The sequence below is a fragment of the Ammodytes marinus genome (genome assembly GCF_949987685.1).
Source record: "Ammodytes marinus genome assembly, chromosome: 1".
In the NCBI taxonomy this organism is placed as follows: Eukaryota; Metazoa; Chordata; class Actinopteri; order Uranoscopiformes; family Ammodytidae; genus Ammodytes; species Ammodytes marinus.
In genome coordinates this window covers 9,451,131-9,471,582 of record NC_137230.1, presented here as the reverse complement: position 1 = coordinate 9,471,582, position 20,452 = coordinate 9,451,131, and the positions used below count along the sequence as shown (strand labels likewise).

At 40.3% G+C, this 20,452-nt stretch overlaps 1 protein-coding gene across 1 annotated transcript in view; it reads right to left on the bottom strand.

The window, feature by feature from the left end:
- LOC307250865 (A-kinase anchoring protein 13) overlaps positions 1-17,112 on the bottom strand; it is a 118,161-nt gene extending 101,049 nt beyond the window's left edge. Inside the window, exon 1 of the mRNA XM_080028127.1 lies at positions 16,973-17,112. The gene's annotated coding sequence lies outside the window, so the exon portion shown is untranslated. The remainder of the gene's footprint in view (positions 1-16,972) is intronic.
- Positions 17,113-20,452: the final 3,340 nt, after the last annotated feature.

Below are 20,452 nucleotides of genomic sequence, written 5' to 3'. Positions count from 1 at the left end.
AAAGCTTATTGAGGCACACAACTTTGATAACATATTGAATTTTTATATTTTTTTACTACTACCCAACCAGTCTATAACTATAAAGTGATATAATATTACAAGCAATGTTTAGTCATTCAAACGTATTAGGTGCTGTGACAGTTCATCTGGTAAAGAGTTGGTCCGAACATTAGGGTTTAAGTATTCTTACCAAGTGCCTTTTACTACATCATACTGCATCAACACAATATCTTATTACTTGACTGATTGTTTTCTGTTCATAAAGGGGCCTGCGAATTTGCAACAAAATTCAAAATGTCAACCTTAGTCTGACTATCAAACTAAGCCATACCAAGTCTAAAGTGGCAAACATGTCCTCCCACCTGAGGAGGAAATTGTGGGCTTGTGTCATCACACAAGTTCTTCCCATTATGGTGTAAATGTGTACAATTCACAAAGTAGTTTAAACATACCCCTTTTCTGAATGAATATAGAACATTTGTAAGCTAATGTTTTCATCTTGTCGCCGGACCTAATGACGATTTGGCCCTTTGTACAGAGCTAATTTAAATTCCAATGTCAGGCTTTATTGTATTCGCCTCTTGGAAGAAACACTTCCTCCAAAAGTAAGTCTGAAAAACATCTCACAGACACAAAACCCTACTAAGCTAGAGTGGCTTTATTACATAGTAGTTAAGGCTCAGATATTAGTTTCCGGCCAACAGATGAATAGAGAAAAATATCTACATCTAGATATTGGGCTTTCTTCACCATCACCCAGTTTTTGGCTTTTCTCTGGCTTGATAATGCTAACAGCTATTGTGCCATCATCTCAGCTTAGTTAGTTTCCTAGATCCGTCTGCCCACTGATTTTATAGGGGCTGATGAGAGATGTAGGATTCAACCGAATTTAGTAAATCAAACCAAACTAAAACAATGAGCCAAAAGAGGATACAAGCTGTGTAGAGCGGCATAGTCTGCTGTCGGGAGTCTCATGATGACATCAAAACATATTATTTAACAAAGGTTTGATATCTGTTCACATGAATGCCTGAATTGTTTTCTCTGGTTGACCCCATGGTCGTACAGTGTACTGGGTGTGAAAGTTCGATCGGTCATCAGTTCCTCTTAAGCAGCAACAACTATTAAGGAAGTAGATGGGGAACATCTGAAATAGCTACATATGTGAGTCATTTCTAACAACAATTTCTGTAATCGGAAAGTACAGAAATTAAAAGACTGAATCTACTGATTTCTGTTACAGAGGTCCCACATAAGATATCTTGGTGTGGTGGTGGATATTACCTGGACTAGTAGGTCAAGTTACAATGTCCGGTCTAAAAGAAAGGTAATATCCACAATAGAAACAAAATGGGGAAACTGATGAAATAAAAAAACAACATTTCTACCTGTATTTCCTCAAGTAAAAAAAAAACAATAACACTCTACAGCCAAATTTCAATTAAACTTAACAGGGGCCAATGTTATGTGAACCTCACATTCTTAGTGAAACCCACAAACAGCAACTGACCCAAGAAATCTGCACCAGAAACATATCTGCAATCTGTTTTCTTCAAACAAGATGGATAAATAAAAACCCTCACCCATGTTCTTCAGGAAAATACCTTGTTTCCAAACCAAACTAAGTTTCCTTCTCTGGTAACGGAAGAACCTTGAGAAATGACAACTCCTAATCTCACCCTACGGCCACCCGACACCTTCTTATAGAGATTACACAACCCATTAACTCCACCTAAAACAGTGGGTGCAGCCAGCCTTCCGCCAAGGTCCTTAGAGGCTCCATTAAGGCTGAAATTGCCTCTGAACTGCTGCAAAAACAGAATCTTTTTCTGCCTCTGCAGTAGAAAAGCCAGAAAGACTCAGGGCATCAGCCAGGTTCAAGTGCAGAGTTGTCACAAATGGACCAATAAATCAAGAGACAGAAGCCTCTCAATGCTGGATAGGAGTGGTGATACGGCAAATCAAGGTTGTGAATGAATAGACCTGTTATGGCTTCCACAGGTCCCCTGGCTATCAGAATAAGCAAGAATAGCCATGTGACTACATGGGAAGGATGGGAGGATGAACAGGATTAGCTTCACAACTCATTAATTAGACAGTTTCCTACACCCTTTCCAATGATCAGTGGATTCTCCGACAAAACTCCATACAGGGGACAGACTATGATGACTATTATGTATTTAGCTAGTATTAACACGTGTGTGGCAGCTCTGTCTGTTATGATTTGATTTTGTCTGTAAAACGGTCTCTCTTGGGGAGCGAGATTCTTGTTGTTGTTGGGATTCACCGTTCTGCAATCCCTGGATAGAGACAGGATTCAATAAAGGTCACTGACCACTGATCACTTTAGTTACAAAAACCACACAACCAGCTTTACTGTGTTTAGTTATAAGGATAAGGTGATTTTTGACAGACCTGATTCTGCCCTGAGTTTTCTTGTAAACAAATACATTGTAGGATTAAGTTTACAAGTATTAACCAACATAATTTACGTCTATGCTTGATGTTTAAAAAAATAAGTATTCACTGCATGTCTAACAACACTTAGGTATTATTTACAATCATGTTTAGATTGCAGACATGTTTCCTGTCATTGCTGGGATATTACTGGCACAGGTAGATAAGTGGAAAAATGTAAAAAACATTTGTAGGAAAGACTATTTTGTAACAGGTTTCAGTTTTAAAATCAATTAATCGTTCAGCCCTAGTTTGTGCCAGAGACAGAAAAACTGGGGAGAAATGGTGACTACTGTGAGCGTTGTGGTTTTCAAAAACGTCAATAAATCAAAGTTCACATTGTTCAAGTGAACCAGGCTTTTAAAGTAGCAACCATTGATGCACTAGACCAAGCTCAACAAAATAAACAGAGACAAACTGACCAAACTACAGACAATTTATCAATTGTGCTTGTATTCCCCGTCTGCCTTCCTCCCCCTAAATTTGTGAAATTAGGAAATTATAATTTTGAACGTATTTGAACCAGCATCCACTTTGTATCATATGATCACCTGCTTACAAGATACACTTTTTCAAAACTCTCCAGATCAAGGAGAATCCACTTGGGATAATATGATATGTGAACAATGAATTGGTGATAGGACGAGGAAACTGTGGGATCAGTGGGGTCTGGCGGCTCGAGATGGCGTCAACATTATCTGTTCTGTCCGCACCACTCCCTTAAACTCTTCCTGCAGGAACATCAGAGTCCTCCAGTCCAAAGTCTCTTTCAACAACTAAACAAACGCACATGTTAGATTGAGGTCAAGGTTCAAAACCTGGGTATTGCTAAATTAGAACACTTCAGGAAATAAAAGCAGTTTGTTAATGCATGATCTCCAAGTGTGCTAACCTAACTCCACCCTAAAACCATTATCTGCTGTACGTGCCCATAGACAGCATTGAATAGCCCTTAAGTCATACGGTCATTATCACACCTTAGTTTGATGGAAGGATTTTTGGAATCATTTTTATATCTTCTGATATCTTCTTTGGTCATTGTTCCTTGTAACTGTCAAAGGTTTGTGTCAAATCAATGACAAATCGGTGTGTTCCTTCACAGAACAAGGAATATTTTCTAACCCACACAGTTATAGTGCTTGTCCTGTAAACCAGACTCTGCAGTCTGGAGCTCAGAGGAGCAACATGCCAGTGAAAACCACACCATTTACAAATAGTGCTTTACCTCAACAACTGCAATTGAACAATGCTGCATATAATGTGATTGTACTGACCAACTCCAAATGTCTGCTGCTGAAGAAGAGCACAGATCTCATCAAACCTTCCCTGGATAATAAATAATGCTAAAAAAATAAAAGCAGAGAGTGCCCGATAACAGCTGATCAGAAGTACGGTATGCAGAGGCCAGGGCAGAAACATTAAATAACAGGTCACATTGTATGAGCGTAAAGTATGTGCATCTTTTTATCACATCAAAGCTTCATACTGCAGCCTCTCTGGGTCAGAAACCTCCCAATGGCCATTAATTAACCTGAAGAATGCCAACGCAGATCTGTGTTATGGGGACAACAGTAACCTTGGGCTGTGTCTACATGAAGCTCTTTGAATGTTGCTGTGCATAGTGAGCTGCAGTCAAAGACAGACACACCTGTCAAGAGAGACAGAAGCCCAATATAGACATGAGGTGTCATCCAACCCCAGCTTCATGGTGACAACAGAGACAGGACTTCATTCTCCAAGATGTGAAAGAGTGACGTTTGTAGCTCACCTCTGCATGGAGATCCCCTTGAGTGTTGACTAGACAAGGGCAACCTGGCCTGGATACATTAATAATTTTCATATTTTGCCACAAAATCTGCATGGAATTCTGCTGGTGGTTTAATCGTGAGCAACACTAAGATCAGGAAACAGGTTTCGGAGTTCCACACCCACATTGATCACACTTGATTTGGTGGAAGGCTTCATGGTAGAGTAAGGAGCTTTGGATAAAAAACATTCACCAAATGGTGGATAAGATTGCCAGGGAGAGCTTATTAGATTGATTAAAAAGCCTGGTGAGAGACGGATTAGTTCTTCTTAATTCATTTAATATCAACCCGTCTTTTCCATGTTACACTCTGTTTTAGGTTGTGGAAATGCTGGAGCATTGAATGGATATTAAATCATAAGTTTACATTTCTTTAAACTGTTGAGAAAAAAAGAAGGTTCGCTTACTCAAGACAATCTTGGCACAAAGCATGTTTCTTTTTTTCTGTCCAAATAAAAGTTTAATTCTATTCATGAACAAATATGGCTAACAAACAAAAATCCAAAACTCTTGAAAACCATGTGCTAAGTATTCTCCAGCACATTGTTTTTAACAGCTAGTTTCCTGATTGAATATTTGCCTTTAAAAGTGGGACACTGCGGGAGGATTAAGGCTCTGTGGCTCATATTGGTTTGATGTTTAACTCAGAGGTTTGCTTAACCTCTCATGTTGTCACCCTTGGTTAACCACTAGTTACTGGCCGACCATTACAACATGTCACATTCTGCACTGAGAGCAAAGTTTGTATGCTCCGAGTCTGTATTGAACCCTTGTGTGTGTGTTTTTATGGTTAAAGTATCAGCTCTGCTCTTTACAGCTAAATTAGTCCAGGCTACGTCACGTCCTAAACAACGACGCCACAGTAACTTGGACACACCGTGTTGACTACCAAAGATAGTCACGGCTGTTTGATTTAATCAAACCCAGCTATTGTCTCTATGGACAGATATGAGGCCATCGTGGTGACGTGACCTCACCCTGCAGCACAAAAGCAGCCTCTGTGCAGAGACTGCACACAAACGCTGGCCGACAACACGAGGCCGCGGGATGAAAGGTCTCCTCAGTGTTTGGTGACAGTTATTACCCTCTCCACTGAAACCAAATACCTGTGCGCCCAGATAGCATTATCTTATTGTGAGGCACACTGGGGGCCCGGCCTGTAATCACGGGCTGGGCCTTGATCAGTGCTCCTCCCCAGGTTTGATGCTACCCCCTCCCCCTCAGTTTCCACACAGCAAAAGCCATGAACAGCCCTGCAGACATATTTAAAGGGAAAGTTCAACATTTTGAAAAAGCGTCAATTATAACTTTGATTTCTAATGTCACGTCTACATGGGGAGAAAAACAGGAATCAACCAGAGGCTAGAGGAGGTTACTGGTCCTGCCCATAACAATTATGGTACTAACACAAACTGGGTCAGTTGTATTATGTGTGTCCTAGAGATTAAACAACCAATGACATGTTAAATAGTGAGCCCTAGCTGTGCTGATAGGTGGATTTAGTTGTAATGGACAAAGCCAGACTAGCTGTTACCCCATATTTCATCTTTACGCTAAGCTAAATTAGCTTCTACTCACAGAACTGCAGAGAAATAGCTTTGCCTGTGTGCATACATTTCATGTGGATTTTAAATTAATTTATAGAAGCACACACTGCAACAAATTTTCTCAAAACATCGGTTTCACATTTCACTGTCAACCGTCTGTGAACACATTGACAATTAAAGTAGACTAAATCAGGGCTGAAAACAAAAAAATATATAAGCAGACATCAGCGTTAAGGAAAAGGAAAGTGGCTGTTAGGGCCATCTGAAAGGTAAGAGGTTTAGCCTGGAGAATCCTGAGCAAGGCAAACCTCAGTCTCACAGCAGGCCTGATCAGATTAACATTACCCACAGCAGCAACTTCTCTCAGAATTTGGAAAAACTAGGTTCAAATACTTTGCTGCATTCAAATGGAATGAATTACAAACACATTTGAAGTTAAGCTCTTATGTTTTTGTATTGTAGGCAGGCCTCTCTAGAAAAAGAGATCTTGACCTGTTTAAATAAAGGATTATAAATATATTTTATAGTACGGAATCAGCTAAACTTGGCAGGTTAAACTCTCTCTTTATCGGGATTGGGCAAGAAAACTGCAATTGTTGCACCCCAAGTTTGAATCTCAGCTATGGTTCCTTCTATGTGAAGCTGAGAAGTTTGGTCAATCAGAAACAATTGCGGACAAATATATGCATGTTTGTTTGTGTGTGTGTGTGTGTTCATCCTGTGATACACTGGTGAACTCTATAGGGTCTTTCCAATGCGTAACAGTGTAACCACATGACTCAACATGACCTAACCTACTCTTTAGACTTTGTGTAAAAAATGGCCACTTTTTGTGCAAGTGTGAAACTACCAATGCAGGGGTTTCAGGAACTGAATATCCAGTGCTCACTTCTCCCACTCATTCCGCGTGTACGTTACAGGCATCTCATCTGTAAAAAAAACATCTTATTTCTAAAAGAAGAAATGAAACAATGGATAGACTTCTGAGATCAATATTTGTAAAGTATTCCACTTCTAAAACTCACTCCGACTTGTGCAATAACATCAACTTACTGTAAGTTGATGATTAAACCACAGAAAGAGATTCCAGTGTTATTACTTCAGCACCACTGAAGACACAAGTGAAGTCGCTGTATTTTTTAAAGGGGCACTCCACTGATTTTATAAATAAACTCGTCCTGAGTATTACATGGGAAAACAGGTGTATCTGACGTGGCTCTAATGGAGCTGAATAAAGTTCTGAGAAAATAGCTGATGGCATCAATAGGGTTATCTCAACCTGGGACTGGATAATGTTTTTATCACTTGGAGGAACATTTTTATTACTGAAATGATTTCAAGTGTTGATGAGTCACACCTCCACATTCCATCCTAGCACAACTACATTAGGTTTCTCATAATAAACAGTAGATTTATGTAGAGTTGATTCAAACCTTAAACAAAAACATGGCTTTTCAGGAAATTCCAGTGCAGACATCAAATATGTAATCCTCCTAAGCAGAGCTCGCTTACAGCTAAATTAGAAGTAAATGTTTTGATCGCAGGTGTTGCTATTAAACCCATTACGTGTTATCCCTGAGGCAGCCGTTGCTTGGCACAGTACATTACAGTCAAACTTTGCCCTGGGGTACAGTATCAAAACAAAAACAAGGTAGAAAAAACCTCTGAATCAATGTGTAACTTCACACATAATAATTATGCTTTTGTTTAGTTGACATGAGCACCCACAAAGTAAAAGCTGCCTGTTTAATTGTTCTTAAACTCTCCAAATACAAAGCGACTTTTAAAGCATGTGTCTAAGCAAACTGAGCAGCTCATGAAGGCAGCGACGGAAACCTTACCCGCAGACTATTTGATGACGATGGCTGCAAGGCGCGCAGACTTCTTCAGGTGCATATTAAACACAATATAAATCCATGAAAGCAGGTGTGTTTACACTAGGCAGGTATCCTCAGTAGCAGGCATGCAAGCTCTCACCTCTCCGATTACACTGAGCTATATATGGCTTTGTGCTAACACAGACAGTAGGCAGATCAGAGCCCTGATCGTCAGAGGGGGGAGGCGGAGCTTACAGGCCACAGGTCAGGTGTCTGCTCTAACTAGCCTACCTCTGCTCTCTAAACATGGAGCCTGCAGGTACAAACTCCTCCTATCTCTGTATCAGACAGGTGTTAAGCTAGGATAATAGAGACATAATAGAGAAGGGTCCAAGGACGATGACAATGCCTTGGTCTTCATGGAAGAACCTATCAAGCAGCCAGTGTATTTGTTTAGTAAGCAAGCGAAAGAGAGACAACAGAATGCAAAAATATCTTTCTTTACACTGATGGTCTCGTTTGGTGTTACAGGTCATTTATGATCATCAGAGGAAAAACTAGACCGTTTCATTAACATTTAAGAGTTCCTTGTTGGAGGTTTAAGTAACAGAAGCAACACTACATTAAAAAAGCACTCCATTATAGTTAGTTAGTTAGACTTACCTATAGGTAAGTCTAACTAACTACTACTTTAACTAAGTAAAGTAAATGCCTAGAAGTATCTGCGGTGAAGCAGGTGCATTAAGTTGATGGCCTTATAAGAAATTATAAATATAATCACCCTGCAATTTTAGTCATCAATTAATTAAGTACAGTATAAAAAGGTTGATAGTTCCTGGTTCTCACTTCTCAGATAGATAAAAATGTGCTGCTTCTCACATAATCATTCATATCTGACGGGTTAAGCTGTTGCTCAGACCAAACAAGACATTTGAAGAAGTCACGTCTGGGATAATGCGAAGAGCACTTTTGACTGACGGTAGATAAATCAATAACAAAAATAATTGTTGACAGCAGCATTGTAGGAACTCATTATAGCCACTGCAGTTTAAAGGTTAAGATGCTAACTGTGACCCAAAAAGTTCCTGGTTCAAATTTGCAGGGAGCCTTTTCTGGACTTTTTTACCAAAACCAATACACCGATGGCAGCAACTAAAACGCAAAGTGCAAGCTAACCATCGGGAGCAATTTGGGGTTCAGTGTCTTTCCCAGGCCACAACCACACATCTCTGTCAATATTAAGGGTGGGGGAAAAAATGTATTCATGTAAAAATCTCGATTCCTATCTCCTGCGATTTTAAATTGTTTTTTTTTAAACATGTATTGTGTTGCCACCGGTAATGTTGACTTGCCTTAAAATAAATGCATTACAAGCTTCACATTTAAATAGACTTAAATGAAGATGAATAAGACTAAATGGACTTTAATTTGATTTCATACCATAGTTTGTCACAACGCCTCTTAGCTTAAAGGCACTACGAGTAAAGGCCTTTGCACACTGGGCGCGATGCGAATAAACGCAACGTAAAAGCGAATGTTTTGAAATGTGAATTTTGTCGCGTCCCACTCTAGAAGCGACGTCCCAGAAAAATCGAACTCAGTTCGAAAAAATAAAAAACGCAAATTCGCGATGCGAAATGACGGCGCTGGTGTGGAAGCTTGTATTGACTCTGTATACGTTCGTTAATTAATGGATTAATCGCACGAATAAAACGCGCCCGGTGTGCAAAGGCCTTAAGATGGCACGTTGGCGTCCCCTTTGGACAAAAGCGGTAGTATTTTTACGACGCCCGCTGTCGCAAATGCTCGTGCCAGGCGCGTGAGCGTGGACTGAGAAGGGCGCAATATAGTGCATGTTCGTGTGTTGAAAGTGTGAGGACTCTTTTCGGCTCCGTGAGAGTGGTTTTGACACTGCATCAACTAATGCCAGTCAGTACACACACCTGCTTGCAATGAGTTGATTCAGCAGCGTCACCTAACTACTCTCTCTCTCACGGAGCTGTGTCCTCACAGAAAGCGAATGAATGAGAGACGGCAGTTAGTAGACTATGGATCACGATGAGGTAATGTGTTTGTGTTGTTGATGTAAATAATGACTATTTCAGATAATGGTTATCTGATGATGGTGAAGCAAAGCAAACTTTGTGTTAGTACCAACCGCTCATTCATTTAGCAGTCTAGTTTCGCTCTCGTGAAATTGTATACACGTTGCTTGGCAACGTCCTCCCGCCCGCCTATCACTCACTCTCCCTTTTCGCTTTTCTTCATTGCATTCTCTTTTTTTTCTTTGATGGTTCAGCCCCGTTATCAGTCATTTATGACGACAAATAACTGTCTCAAACAAGGCTCCCGCTCCCCTTCCCTCACCTGGAGGGATAGGCTTCTCAAATCGCGTTGCAGCGCCACACTGAAATCTGCAACCAATACGGATATGTGACCATAGAGCCTGCACGAGCGAACCGAAAATCGGACTGGGTGTGCGACCAGACCAAAAGCAGTAATAAAAACTATATAAAAACGTCTTTCTTTGCACTGATGGTCTCGTTTGCTGTTAAAGGTAATTTATGATTATCAGAGGAAACATGAGGTTGTTTAAAAGATATTTAAATGTTACTCGTATCCGCTTTAAAGGGGACTGAAGGAAATCCTGAAATCGAGAAATCGATTTTGAATCGGGAATCGTTTTGGAACAAAACATTTATTTTGAATCGAATCTTGACCCCAGGAATCGGAATCATATCGTGGGATTCCAAAATATTCACAGTCCTGGGCAATATGGATATTTCCTTCTCTCGACTATAGCAATCTAATGCACGGCATAAACTACCCAAAAGATCAGTTGATTTTAAAGATGTACTGTGCAACAGACAGAAAACATTTCTTATCAGCAGCACGGAGGCGTCTCTGTGTCTGAAGTCTGAAAATGTTAAACAACTCAGATATTGGCTACGCAGTTTATTCAAGCAACACAAATCATTTTCCAGTCATTCCAATCTGAAAAAAAGATATCAGATCCTGAGTATTGGTAAGTGACGTGCACATATGAGCGTTACATGTGCCTTGCATCCATATTGCACGTGGCTGGATTACATTCCCAGGTAGGACACATCTCCTGCATACAGTACACTGAAATATAATTTCAGGGAGTACACAAGAGAAGATAGCTCTGAACTCAACAGTAAATATCTGTTTTGCACCCCATCCATCCTGACAATCCTGTTTTTGCAAGGATCTATTTGCATCTTTGTATTTGAGCCCCCCCCCCCCCCCCTGCCTTCTGTTTGTTTTGTATTTGCTTTTCAGCAGGTCGGCACACATGTCTGTCCATATGGAGACTTCTAGCATTTACACAGTCTTGCTGATGCGATGAAATGCATACGTGAGAAAGTTTCACTGTCAGACCTCTGTGACTTTACACTTGTTACACTGTAACAAGCAACACACTTCCATAGGTTTGTTCTAATAAACCATACTGTCTCTATTAAACAGAAACTGCCAGGTACTAATTCAAATGTCTAGTCAGCTTTGTGATATTATTGATTTCATCAGAAATTTGATTGAAATCAAAGTTTTGACAATTTTATTTAACTAACAACATTTTACGCACAGTTTGCTACTTGTACACAACTCAAGTATTATATCATTATCGACAGTACTGTATAATCCAAACATTTCACATACCCTAACATTTAAGTAATTGAGACTTCATATTGAGACAAAACTCAGACTGGTCAAGTTGACATATTTTGTAGAAAGATGGATTAGCACCACAGGCACAGTAACAATTCACAAGAAAGTTTTCTGATAAGACCCAGGATGAAAAAGACTCTACTCCATGGGAAGAAATGTGTGCAAGCTGAAGATATGGCTGATGTTTTGGAACAGTGGTTGTGGCTGCTTTTTGGCGTGCAGAGAGGATTCCAGCAATTCAAGTCTTAACAAAAACTGAGTCAAGGCTTTATTTTGATTATCAGCACGGAATGCAGCAGCCCTCCCAGGCGTACAAAACCCATCGCTGAGACAGCACAACATCATGAACTAGTACCTGTAAGACTTCCTCTAATGCTTCCATTCTATACTAAATACAGTAATTACAAACTTGACACTGTGCATATCCTCCATCATCATTCAATTACGGGGTTTGTGAGGATGATAAATTGGCTGGGTTCAGCTTGGAGCCAGAAGAATCCTCACAACAGTTTACAGTACTCGTAATGGGAGGCCAACTCCTCTTAGTTTCTCTATGCTTACTTTCCAGTAAGCATAGGCCCCTTTTACACAGCCAGTGAAAGCCGGCAATATGCCGGAATTTCGGCTCTCCGCCCTACTGTATAAATGCGACCGTTGCGGAACGGGGGCCGAGAGGCGCAACAGATTGTTTTGGGAATTTTACTACCTCGGGGGGTAGTAAGATTGCCGACAAAATCTGTTCCTCCTCTCTGTATAAATGCGGCCAGCTTGTTGTTGCAGAACAGGGGGGCGTTTGACGTTCCATAGCCTACGTTCTAAACATGCGACCATGTTAGCAGTTGAAGGACGTGTGTTTAACATTAACCACGGCGGCCTGATGTCCAGTAAAAATCACCAAATAAAAAGGAACGGCATATAATGTAGCTGGTCATAAGGTCTGCTGCTCAATCCAAACACCCACGCTTCATTTTGCAGAGTTTATGAGTCTATTTCTGCCCGGGGGAAGTCTTACAATGAAGTGGGAAAGCTAGGCTAGGCTAAGCTAGGCTGCGACCGCCACTATTATTATCCTAAGTCTAAGCGTATATCCACACTCTACAGTGACTTCACACACTGTGTGTATGTGTATGTTTATGTCTGAATGCAGGGGTTGACACTAAGGTTTCAAAAGCACTTGCCCATGGCAGAGCCCTGCCCTCAAAGAGACTCGCTCACAGCCAACCTGTCACACAAACACACACACACATACACACACACAGGTGAGCGGAGTGATTTTGTCAGTTTGGTTAACTGTCCCAGAGATGTTGGACTCAGCGCGTAGCGCGATCAACTGGCACATCACGGGGACAGTAAAATACGGCCCTCTTAGTGCAAGCCCCAGCACTTCTGCTCTCAATTCACCGGCCAGTGTTGTTGTTGTACAACAGCTGACCGGCGCGGCGCTAAATGTTTACGTCACACCTGACGCTGCTTACAAGCACCTCTTTCATTCCGGAACACTGTAAAAGGGGCTACTGATGCGCCAAGATGCCGGCTTTGCTTGGTTCTGTGTAAATAACACCTAACCAAGCAGAGCCGGCAAATTGCCACTCTTTCGTTCCGTCAATATGCCGCAATCTCTGTGTAAAAGGGGCTTTAGAGACACACAGAGAGTAGACTACGCAATGTTGTTTAATAGAAGCACTGTCCTCTCCTCTCCTGATAGCCTTGTCAAAAGAAATGTAACTGTGTTGGGATGTTTATGTGTTGGCGATTTGAATTCATTAATGCACTGGTAAACTGATATTTGTATTCAATATTTATCACATGCCCACATCAGTGTTTCCCACACATATAGGCTCTACTTGGGCGGCCCGCCCAGGTAGATTGAGACCCGCCCAGGTAAATAAAACCTATAAACCACTTTTTATTCATAAAAATATCAAATGTAGGCTGTTAGTCAGTGTGAGTGTTATCTTGGTGCAGTCATGTGTACGGCCCATATGTGTGTTTGTTGTTAGTTGGCTTTAAAGTGCCTCATGTACCCAGTTTAAGTGTAGGCTACAGTCGGATCAAAGTAAAGACCTAAACACCACCGCAATGTCTCGCTTCTTCATTCCTATAAAGTCGATCGAGCAGCTAAAGCTAGTTAGCTTAGCAGAGCCAAAACAAGGACACTTGCAAAGACCAGCGTGCTCCCAACTACAGTTCGGGCCAAGAAGCTGACAGAACTCCTGTGAGAGATGTAGGCCTGCTCTTAATTTGTCAAATAAAGAACTGACAGCCTCTCGGATAAATAGAAGAGAAAAACACTGTATAATACTTGGTGATGTGTTCAAGTGCCGTTGGTTAAAATGTTATTTGACGGAGATAGCTCATTGTGATTAGTTCAATGTGATCTCGTAATAAGTAGTGTTAGGCGAGAAACTAAAACAAAACGTCTACAACTGCTGAAGTAGTATATAGAAGAAAACATTTATTATAAAACCTTCTACGCAATTACACAAAGGCTATCCGTACCGGGGTATAATTTGAGGACGATTTAAAGGCATCAAAATGTGGATACTGCCAACCGTATAGTCTGGTTTAATTTAGTTGAATATGTAAATAAGTATTCCTTTCTAAATTGTTAAACGTCATAGACTAATTTTTTATCAATAAGTGGTTCATAAAAACTTTGCTTGACTAAGTTATTACTGAACCTGCCCATCATGTGCCGCGCTGTCACACTCCACCTGACCACAGCAGGTAAAGGAGACATTAAGGAGATTTTTAGCCCATGGTTTCAGATTACACAAAGACACTAGAATTCCAGACCTGGCAAAGGAAGGTTAATGATCATCTTAACCCTCCTCTTCCCTCTTCAACAGCCCAACGTGCTAACAACAAGAAAAGCGAACAATCTCCAGTGGAGCTGCTCTGTAGCAGGCAGCCATCAGTAGATCAACGCAGTTGTAGTGGGCGGTTCCTCGTTTTAAAATGTTGTGTTACTGTGAGGCCTAAATCAAATGTCCTTTGATTCATAAAAGTTAGAAAGTACTTGAAGTGATACTGTAAATCAGACAAACTTTTGAGAAGTTTGGCAAGGAGTCAGATCAGGTGTATTTCCTTCTTTCGCCTCCTCCTGCAGAATATAATATGAGGAAATGAGTAGGCCATCGTTTAAAGGCAGGGACTGATTTACAGGCCAACCCCACAACAAAAAGTGTCCACACGGAGAAACAGAATAGGAGAGGACTATGCTGACCGACACTCGAGAGTCAGATACACTGAGTCATCACATAGTCTAAGAATTCTCTGCAATGACAGCAATAGAAACTAGGGCTGGCCCGAATGCCTTTTTTCAGGCTTCGAATATTCGTTGGTTTTTCCGAGCGAATATTCGAATATTTGTTCCAGAAAAACACACCATCAAAAACAACATAAAAAAAATTTAAAATTTAAATTAAAATAAAAAAAAACGTTAATAATCCCTATATACTCCCTGGAACCGATTTTGACAGTATCTGCATATTTTGTTGAAGATTTACGCTCTCGGAGGTGAAGTAATGGATGCGCTATGACACTTAGTGATGAAATATCCTCCTAAATGAGCAATACTACTACTACTACTACAATATTACTAACTTTTATATCCAAATATAAAATTATTTGATGACATTATATTGCAGTACTAGCTTCTTGAAAAAAAAAAAAAAAAAAAACAAGCTCCGAATACTAATCTAAGCTCCGAATACTAATTTTCCGAAAGAGTATTCGAATATTCGAATAATTCGGGCCAGCCCTAATAGAAACATGCCTTTTCACTGAGTGTCTGAGGAGTCATAAGTGGTTACGAGGGTCCAGTCTTTGTAATCCATACCCTCTAATAAAATTTTTAAAAAAAGGGTATGTGAGGTGGTGAGAGGCACATGCTCTAGTAGTCTACAGTAGATACTCAAATCCTTGCGGCTACTCAACATTTCTTAAGTATCATCAATGTGGAATCCACGGATTCATCATCGTGGGTGCTTCCTCGAGTACCTCGAATAGCTACTCGATTACAAAAATGAATCGTCAAATTCTTTGCATCGAGGCTTTGTTTCCATTAAACTCTATTTAACAGCGGCGCTCTGTGGTTCTCGCAAGCCGTGCTCATACGCGACTGACGTCAAATGGAAAGAAACCTTAGAAATGATCTCTTGTTCTCTACATTATGCTTCTGATTGATATGAGATTTTCATATGAGGAAGTGATTGATTAAAAAGATGTCCATAGGTCCGTAGCAACAGTCTGTTACCCATAGTAGCGGTGTAGAATGCCATGATAGACCAATCAGAACACAACATTTAACTGTGCCCTAAATCAATGTTATCAAAACATCTCAGCTTTTCAAAGATAAGGGGCATGAGTATCCACTTAAACATACCAGTTGTGTTCACAGCATAGTTTGTACTGCCTGACAGCCTGCGAGCGTTTTCCCTGATTACTCGATAAATCGATGGAATTATCATTAGATTACTTGATTATTAAAGTAACAGACAGCTGCAGCCCTAGCTTAGAGCAAACTATCACTTGCCAGATTAGTGTCTCAATTCTGAGGCAAAAGATACGTTTGAATAACACAGGAAATATGTACCTTGTAGGACATGTTGACTATCTTTAAGTAAACCAGCTTTTTAGTTCATAATAGCACCTGAGCATCCTCACTAGAGCAGTTTGGACACAAGTTCTGGCTAAGTGGAATAAGGTCTGAGTGATCCCTGAACTAAAGAGGATATGTGTTCCCATTGTGCCACTTCTGTGCAAACCTATGGCTGTGTGTTACAACATGGGAAACCAGAGGGCGGCCATGTTCATGTGCCTGGTCCTTTGAATGTGTTTAAGTGGGTGAGGTCAAGCGAGTGTAAATGAATTAGTGTGACTACTGTTTTCCTTTACTTGTGAGCAGATCCACCCACCTTCCTTGATGAAAGAAGATGAGATAAAGGTGTCTGTTGAACAGTGATTTTGTAGTTAGCTTATTGTGCATAATGGAGGTGTAGGCCTATCTAAATTATTGGGATTCCAATTATTCCAATATGGACAGTTAAAGCTGGGTATTACATCAGCAAGTATTATCAGCAATCAGCATGTATTATGTTGCATATGTCTATAGGTTCTATATCATAGCCTAGCATTCAAAGCAAACTTCTGATTTATGAAATACTTAAAATGACAACTTGAAATTGTAGGCTACGTTTTGACTTAATCACAGTGACGAGTGACTCAACATCACATGATTTCCCATAACATGTAAGCTAGGAGACAAGGATATCGATCTAGTAATAATAGCCAAATAAGTTAACAATGTATTGACCAAATTTTTCTTGTCATAGAATTTCTTTATGCTCAAAGTGCTTTCACTGCCTTTCTTATTGTATGGCAACAGTTCTGGGACATCCGAGTTGTCTTTCCCTCGCGGCGTCTGCTTTCACAGAAACGTGAGAAGTTCTCACATTGGCTATTAACGAGGATGTCATGGCTACCAAGCAACAAGTTAAAACGCTGCGTCCATTGGCAGCCATTTAAACAACTTATCTCAGTGTAAAACACACGCCGAAAGACATGGAGTAAAGCCAGAGTTGTGTTCATACAGGTCAGGTCTACAGTAACTGAGTTAACGACGGGCTAAATTTGCTAATGACTCCACTTACCTCAGGCAGATGGAGCGGTGTGTGAAGAAGCAGCAGCAGCCTTTAGACGCATAATAATAACCCTCAATGTGGACGGTACCGCGTTGTGTCAAACTGGGCCGGGATATGACTTCATAAAAAGTTTGTGTGCTTTAAAGAGAGGCGTCTGTGTGGCTCTTCCAGTAAAAGCGTCCCCGTTGCCAAACAGCGGGACTCGCCGCACTTTCTTCCAGTTGTTAGTGTTTCCCAGGACAACTCAAAGGGAGGAGTCTGCACGAGGGCTAGAACAAGCCCCGAGGGAGTCTCTCCTCCAGGAGTTCACTCTCATACAATAAACAACTAATAGGCTAACATTTTTCACTCGTGAGGAAGGCCTTACCTTAACTTAAGTTATTATTGAATATTTGTTGAGGCAATGTGACGTACAGTAGCCTATTATGTAGCGTTATCGTATAATAGCCTATTAATCGTTATAGGCTACAGCAGCAGCATGAAGCTAGCGAAAAAAATGCAGTATTATCCGGTTTGTGTTTTTCACAATAAAAGGAGCAACTTGCCAACTGATTTCCTTGGTATAATAAAAACATACAGTAGGCTACAAGAAATAGCCTATGTTTTCCTAATCTGACTTTTTAGCTTTTTAATCTTTTTCCTCGTTCCTCTTTGTGTCGACTCTATCAAATTCAGCCACCAGTTTGTATTTCAGTTTTTAGTGATTTTTGAAAACAAATCCATTATTATTATTATTATTATTATTATTATTATTATTATTATTATTATTATTATTATTATTATTATTATTATTATTATTATTATTATTATTGTTGTTGTTGTTGTTGTTGTTGTTGTTGTTGTTGTTGTTGTTGTTTTATTTTGAAGGCAAACCACGAAGCCACAAAAGACTAGGCAACAAACTGCTGATATATAGACAGAGATCTTACATGTTTCCAGTGCTGATTATACGGCAGACGAGTAGAAAATGTTGCACAGTGTGTTCACTTATAGTTGGAGAATAATTAAACTATATTACCCAGAGGTGCTGACTGCTGAGAACCATTCTGGCATCACATTGATGTACGCTATAGGCCTATAGCCACAGAACAGGGTCCCATAGCTCCACTATTTATTCACCACTAACTGCAAACTGCAATTCTGAAAGAGCATCTATTTATAATTTCCTCTAGGAATGTTTTTTCCAAACCAAATACTACTATAGGAATCAAATGCATTAGCTTGTAAGATCCCTAAGTTCACTATTGAACAAATTCTGTGACTGAATAGTACCACAGTGATTGCATGCCAGTAAGATAATGTCACTAAAAGAAGACACATTAGGCCTATCTGTATGAATAGACAGTCTTTTATTTTATTTTTTTTTCGAGTTAGTAACCTATAATGTAACCAGTTGTGGTTCAAGTTTTGGGCCAAGTGGTCAAACCATAACCACCTTCCATTATAAAGTGTGAGTCATATATCCCCGGGTTTGTCAAGTGGTGCAAACATAAGGTGCTTGAAATGCTTTTTAGGAAGGTTTCATTGCTGTCTCATTCTGACTGCCAGCGGTGTATCATTATTTTCCCACAAGGAGAAAAAAAAATGTTAAGGTTTGAACTGCCCTCTGCTGGTTTATAAGGCTTTCTGCAGTGTCCTCAGACAGCAAGGGACATGCTTTGTGTAGGGAATGGATCTGGTCTGAAGTAGAGGCAGCCCTAAACTCTCCCTAGGCAATTCCAGCATAGTTCTTAGACTGGGGGTGCAAGCCTATAGGCACATATTTCTACTAAGCAGTGTTGAAAAAGGAGTAAGGTCTTCACAGGAAAACATTAAATGCTCTGCTATGTGGATGTCTGCCTTGTAGGAATGAAGTGAAGGTGGTTTACACTCCTTCTTATTTATGATGCAGACCAGTACAACATTGGAAAAGAACACTCAAGCAGAGAGTTGTTTTTTTTATCTCACAACAAAACAACTCATGCAATATGTGACTGAAATGGTTTCCATATTTTCAGAAATGATTCCCTCCCTTTGATAAGCACTGTTTAGAATTCAAATGCATCTATTCCTCAGCAGCCCTTTCGGATGAAGTGTATTCTACTTAAAGTATGTTTACTTTCCATGGCCTCAGCTGTACAAAGACTAGACCTTGTCACACGTAGAAAGAATTTAGTGTTTAGAATAGTCATGTTTTTTGATCAGGTTTCATTGTATAGGTATGTGTGAGTGATTGAAAAGCCTTGCTGTGCTGAAGAGGAGCACATATTCCCTAGACTAGAGCTTTAGATGACCAAATAAAGGTTGGTTTGAACTTGTAAATAACATCACATATCAAAATCAGACAAGGATGTGGTTGGATTCATCTGACTTTCTTTAGGCATCTTTTGAGCGACATGAACAGAACAGAGCTTTTATTATGTGGCCATGAAGCATGAAAAAATAAAAAATAAATGGTTGAGTGCTTTTCAGCTGAGCTTTTCTAGCATGTGAGCACACTTCTGGGTAAAGTCACCGCTAATAACGTCAGAGGGTCCCCTGGGGCGGGGAAGAGGGGAGTTTTGTATGCAACAGAGAGGGAGCCTTGATGATCAAGCATCCTAAAATATTTTTCAGCTGCTGTATTTTGACCATTTAACATTTATTATGAGTTAGTCATCTGTGAGGGCAAACTGACCTATCACAGTCAGACAGACATTTCTGAGCGCTCGTTCCCATCTCAGTCTTCCTCCACTCTCAGCATAGCCTGTCTGCTTTTATGGATCATAACTGTGATAAAAGCATTACTGACGAATCACACTGTCTGTGTGCTGGCTTTTGGAAGTAAGAGAAAAAATAAATAAATACCCTTTAAATTCTGCTATGATGTGTCTTCAGCCACAGCACAAAGAACATACAGACTAACGTTAAGCCTGGTGGATAGAAAATGAATAAATCAGAATAAATTTTTGATTTTTGAAACTAAAATGTCATTTCTGCGCATTTAAGGAATGGCCATTTCAGTGACTATTTCTTGCTACTGATTTTCAAATGAGCAAAGCTAAATGTCAGGTTGACTAAAGTGCACATGTCATGTATGGAACTAAGACGTTGAACAAATATTTGATGCTATACATGAGTTGATCTTGTGTTTTGTCAGAAGTGATATGGACTTTAAAGGTCACATACTATGCTAAATGCACTTTTTAAATGTGTTCTAACATATCTATGGGTCCAAGATGTGCCTAGAGACTGCCAAAATATTTAAAAAAATAACAATCTCTCCTTTTCTCACTCTCCCCCTTTCTGAAACCCCCACCCCTCCCCCCCAATATACTCCAGTCAGAATTCTCCCCTTTTCTGACCTCAGAAACTGGAAAGCCAGAAGCTTTCACTGTGCAGCCCACACCCCTATTTCTTATTGGTCCACGGCCCTGACAGACAGAGGGCGAGGCGCATCTAGCTTCGCTTATGGACAAGGGGGCGGGGGGAGCTCAAAGATTGTATATTTACGAGGGGAGCTGCAGCTCT